The following is a 6,000-nucleotide window of genomic DNA, read 5'->3' as shown; positions in this document are numbered from 1 at the left end:
GCCGCAGAATGACATTTTCCAGCTGAAAAGACAACACTGAAACATTATTTCCAGAAAGCACCTCCTATATGGTGGAAGGACATGCTAACTAATGAATGGACAATGGGTACTTTATTAACATGGCGAAGAGGTTATGCTTGTGTTTCCCCAGGTGATGGATGAGCACCACTTTGGATACCAGCCCAATGACTGAAGCCGTACCATGAACCCAGCAAAGAAAAGAAAATTCCTGTGGGACATCGAGCTGCCAGTGATGCAGTTCCAGGGTCTGACGCTGAAGATGACAGTGATCAGGCCAACACCCCAAACTAGGAAAGCCCAACATCCAACTTGGGGTCAGATAAAAAAGCTGTGTCAGGTTGCAGAAAAACAAGTCCAGCAAGCCATGCTGCCAGTAACAGGTCCTAACCTGACTGCAGCAATGTTGGCTCTTATCGCTGTTGCTGTGAGTATATCTCCAGCATGTGCTCACTCAGGAAATTACACTTACTGGGCTTAATTCTCTCTATGCTCAGGCTAAATATCCTATTATTTGGCACAGTGTTGGCTGGTCTCCACCTAGACCTACTTTAAATCATTCTTATGTTCAGGATACACTTTGGAGGCTTCCTATTAGTTTACACAATATTTATTTCACAAAAATAGATACTTTTGGAATGCAAGCCTGTGTCAGAGACCCCCATGTGTTCTGGATAGGAAACTTAACTATTAACACTACTACCAAAAAAATTACTTGTCTGGCCAATTGGACTTGCTCATTATATACTTGTTAAAATAACACCATAAATTCTAGCAACATCACTGTTGTAGTTCTTAGACGATGAAAGGGTCTATGGCTCCCTGTTTCACAGCATAAACCTTGGGAGTCATCACCTAATATGCATATGTTACCACAAATTTTAGAAAAGGTATATAAAAGAACAAAAAGATTTCTTGGATTATTAATAGCTTTTATTATAGGTATAATAACCATTGCTACAACTGCTGCTGTTGCAGGAGCAGCCTTACATCAATCTATTCATACCACTGAATTTGTCCAAAAATGGAACAGGAATGCAAGCAAGTCTTGGGGTGAGCAATGAGAAATTGACGAGGAAGTTATTGCTCACCTTGTAGACCTAGAAAATGCTGTTCTCCTTCTAGGAGAAGAAGTTGAGACTCTCTGGTATCAATTTAAGTTAAAATGTGACTGGAATACATCCACATTTTGTGTGAACCCTCATGAATATAATCACACACTTTTTAATTGGGGTAAAGTTAAAAAAACATTTACTTGGACACTATAATAATCTTAAATTGGATATTCTAAAACTGCAGGTTCTCTTACTGAAACTGAAACTATGCAAGGCATTGCTAAAGGCCTTGCATGATTAAATCCCCTTATATGGGTTATCTTAATTTTGCTTTGTCTTTGTTTAGTCCTCAGACACATGAGAAAAACCCTCTCAGACCTAAAGCAAAAAGAAGCTGCTTGCTCCACCCTGTCTGCATTGAAGAAACAAAAAAGGGGAATGTGGGAAACCCAGTCTTCCATGTTGCCTGAGGCATATCTAGGGTGGTGGCTTAGAACGCTAAGCCACAGGCCTGCATGGAATGTCATGCAGGCACTCCCTGTAAAGATATGTGTCTTGTGACTATGACGACAACATTTACGATTGTCCTAAACCTAGATTGTTCCTTCTGATATGCAACAGGATGTAAGCATATGTATCTGGTGGGCTCTTCCTTGCCTTAGGACATTTAGCATATACTCCCTGATCTTCTGAAATAAATAACTGGAGCAAAGGTGCATTATTGTCCACTTAGCACAAGATAGAGTGGGCCCCCTGCTCCCTTAACTCTTAACTTTGTGTCTGTGTCTCATTCCTGTGCTGCCCTGTCAGCAACATGCCACTTTTCATGTTCTTATTTGTTAGTTATTTATCTTCTCTGATGAAATGTCTATTCATATTTTTTGTCCATTTATAAAAATGCAGCTTATCTTTTCTGTTATTGAATTGAAAGAATTCATTATATATCCTTAATACAAGTCACTTATCAGATACATATTTTGCAAATATTTCTCCTAACATGTGGCTTGCCTTTTCATTTTTTTACCAGTGTGTTTCAAGGAACAAAAGTTTTAAATTTTGATATAGACCAATATGTCAACTTTTTCTTCATGTTTCGTGCTTTTTTGTGTGTCCTAAGAAATTTTTGCCTAACCTAAGGTCACTCAAGTTTTCTCCAGCATTTTCTTGAAGATGTTTAGAATTTAACCTCTTACATTTAGGCCTATGGTTCATTTCAAGTCAAAATTTTGCATGTGGCAGCAGGAAAGGGTCAAGTTTCCTTTTTTCCCGAATGTCTATCTAGCTGTCTCTACTATCTGTTATGCTGTGCTTTCCTCATCCATTTGTTGAAAATCAATTGTTAGTATAAGTATTGTTCTGTTTCTTGGCTTTCAAATTTGCTCTTTTTATCTATATTCTGTTTGATTACTATAGTTTTACATTACATTTTAAAATCAGGTAGTGTAATTCCTCTGACTGTGATATGAGTGTGTTTTTTTAAAATTGTTTGGCTAGTCTAGGTTCCTCCCATTTCCATATAAATTTTAGAATTAGTTTAATTTCTACCAAAAAAGTCATGCAGGGGTTTTGATTGGGATTGTACTGAATTTATAAATCAATTTGTGGACAGCTGACATCTTAATAATATGGAGTCTTCTGATCCATAGACATGTCATTCAATTTATTTGTTTTTAATTCCTCTCAGTGATGTTATGTAGTTTAGCATGTATTGGTCATGTACAAATTTTGTTAAATTATCCATAAGTTTGTCATATTTCCTGAAATTGTTGTTTTTAAAATTTCATTTTCCAATTCTTTTGTGCTAGTATATAGAAGTATAATTGACTTTGTATGTTAAACATAAATCCTGTGATCTTGCTAAATTCACTTATTATTTCTAGTAATTTTTTGTAAGTTCTTTAGGATTTTCTATAAATACACATAATAATGCATGAATAAAGATGGTTTTACTTCTCCCTTTGCCAAAAAAATAAAAATTGTAGCTTTAATTCAAATCTCATAACAGTAATCATATAGCTTTACTTAAAATCTCAAAACTTTAAAAGAATTGGGTAGAATTGATAACATAAGAGGAAGAAATTATGTATTCATCCAAATAGTGGAAACCTACAGGAAGCATGGAGGCCAATATAACTTTAAAAACTAGCTAGAATTCCTCTAAGGTAGTCAAATTGTTAACAAAAACATCAATTTATTGGGATTGAAAATACACTAGGGATGAGATAAAGAAAAGTGATTCTTTTTTAAATGAATATATTTGGCTTTGAATAAAAATTACATGATCTGTTTTTACTATGAACACATCCTTTTTGAAAATTTTTGTAACTCTCACAATGCTTGCCTCATAATATGTGTCAAATACCTGTGTAAAAGTATTCAGAATATAATTTTCAACTTTTAAATGTCTATTGATTTCAGTGATAATTCCTACCTTCCAGATAGAAACTAAAAAAAAGTTTTCTCCTGAAAAAACTCCTAAAGGCCATTCCTCTGCCAATACAATCATAAATTCATGCTTCAATTTCCTAATGAATTAACCCAATCAATATCTGCAAAATTAATCTGAAATACAACAATTACTGGTTAATGTGTACATGGAACATCTGAATAGGAAAGAAACTTTTCTCTATGTTAAGTACAAAATATATTGCAAGCATAAAACATCAAAAATGTACTTGACATGGGAAATTGATTACATTGAATCTAAATGGAATTTTAAACATTATTTAAATTGACAATTAAAATAAAATTCAAATGACCAATAAACTGAACTTTGATGACTCCTCTTCAGGAAGAAATGCTTAGCTTCATATTTAAATTTTAAATTATACTCAAGCAGTGTTACTCAAATTTTTTCAGGTATCAGGGTACTGGAAGTCATAGTAGAAAAGTGATTTTTTAAGGTAGGTTTAATAAGATAGATTATGGAAAGCAATTTAACTCCAAATGAGGCTGTTGCAATTTGCTAATGCTGCCAGAATGCAAAACACCAGAAATGGATTGGCTTTTATAAAATGAGGCTTATTTGTTTACATAGTTACTGTTTTAAGGTCATAAAGTGTCCAAGGTAAGGCATCAACAATTGGGTACCTTTACTGGAGGATGGCCAATGGCATCCAGAAAACCTCTATTAGCTGGGAAGGCATGTGGCTGGTGTCTGCTTGCTCCTGGGTTGTGTTTCAAAATGGCATTCTCCAAAATGTCTGCTTCAGCTTCCAATGGCCATCTTCAAAATGTCTGTCTCAGCAATAGCTACTCTCTTAGCTTCCTTGAGTTCTTCAAATTGTCCCTCTTGGCTGTAGCAAGCCTGCTCCTTCTGTCTGAGCTTATGTAGTGCTCTAGTAAACTAATCAAGGCCCATGCTGATGGGTGGGGCCACATCTCCATGGAAACTATCCAATCAGAGTAATCACCTACAGTTGGGTGGGTCGCATCTCCATGGAAACACTCAGAGGATTCCAATCTAATCAACACTAATACATCTACCCCCACAAGATTGCATCAAAGAATATGGCTTTTTCTGGGGGACATAATACATTCAAACAGGCACAGAGGCCAAAGCTCCTTACCTATAATAAAAATCAGTGAATCAGAAGCTACCTCCACCTGAATGCCAATGTACCATCTAGCATTTATACATAGTTCCATAGCTTTGACTTTCCAAACCTAGAACCCTAATTGGCATTCTTGTCCTCCAAGATCACTGGTCTTCACTTTTCTATAGCCTTCATCACTAAGATTTCCAAACAATTTCATTATTCTAGCTTTCAAACTCCTTCGTATCAACTACCAAACTTCTTATAAATTTACAAACTTATATATAGGTGCCAAAGATTATTTCCTGAATCTTAACTCAGAGTCTATTAATCATCAACCCACAATTTTCTTTTTATCCTTCTTTCCATAAATCTGCTCCCACTTTTGCACTGATAACTATCAATGTCTTTTATTACTTTAGCCATTTTGTCATGTGAAAACACAGGAGTTATACTTGAATCATAATCACAGAACTTCTTCCTCCTCATTTCTGCCTTCATGCCCCAGTATTTATGTCTCTACAGTGAATCATCCTCATTAGAGAATTAGGGTGGCTCTTCTAAGCCCTGGTCTTTATACATTTCTATATACTTAGTGATGGAACAACCAATTAGGAGAAAGTGATCTCATTTGTGCAAATTTTTACTCATTTTGATTACTTTTGCTGAATTCCTTTTCAGATATAATTTGATCACCTTTATTTCTTACTCCAGGACATGACGCATGACTAAGGGTCCATACCCAGTTATACTTGCCATCTATGATATTTTCTTACTCATTTGTATTTTGTATTTGCCTGCTCTTCCAAACAAATTGCTGTGCAAGTAACTATTAAATGTTTGTGTTTGCCTCTGTTCACAAATTCAACACTTCATAACTGAAACTTTTAAGCAATTGTCTACTTTTGTCTCTGTTATAGATCCATCCACTATCGCCTCCTCTTTTGCATATATAGCAGTCCTGAAAATAGATAATGGGGTCATTATACAACACACAAGTTTGAATGACATCAAAACCAATGGTCTTTCTAATACTACTAAAAAAAAAAAAATCTGCCTCTTACCTATTGGTTAAATTTAAATTTATTTCTGTTTTCTTTTTAAAGCTATCAGAGAATAACTATCCAGTGAGTTAACTATTAATATGAAATGATAGAATAAAAAATAATGACTTTATTATTGTGAATTTGTTTTAAGTTAAATAATTCTGTTGTAAATCTTTTTTAAAATAAGGACTTGGGAATTAGTAATAGAAATGACATTACATTTCCTACGGATACACTTGACATAATCTATTTTGTTGGAAGACAAAAATTCAAAAGATAAAATAGAACCTACAGTTTAATCTCCAAAGTCTTTTAAAGCATAGGAGTTTTTTAAAAAAATCACTA

The 6,000-nt window shown here is 34.6% G+C and overlaps 1 pseudogene; it reads left to right on the top strand.

Moving 5' to 3' along the window:
• The first annotated feature begins 202 nt into the window (after positions 1-202).
• Positions 203-6,000, top strand: part of LOC119507607 — a 69,259-nt pseudogene continuing 63,461 nt past the window's right edge.

The sequence above is a fragment of the Choloepus didactylus genome, chromosome 1 (assembly GCF_015220235.1).
Source record: "Choloepus didactylus isolate mChoDid1 chromosome 1, mChoDid1.pri, whole genome shotgun sequence".
Taxonomy (NCBI): Eukaryota; Metazoa; Chordata; class Mammalia; order Pilosa; family Megalonychidae; genus Choloepus; species Choloepus didactylus.
Note: the sequence above shows the minus strand (reverse complement) of the source record. Positions and strands in the feature narration are given on the sequence as shown.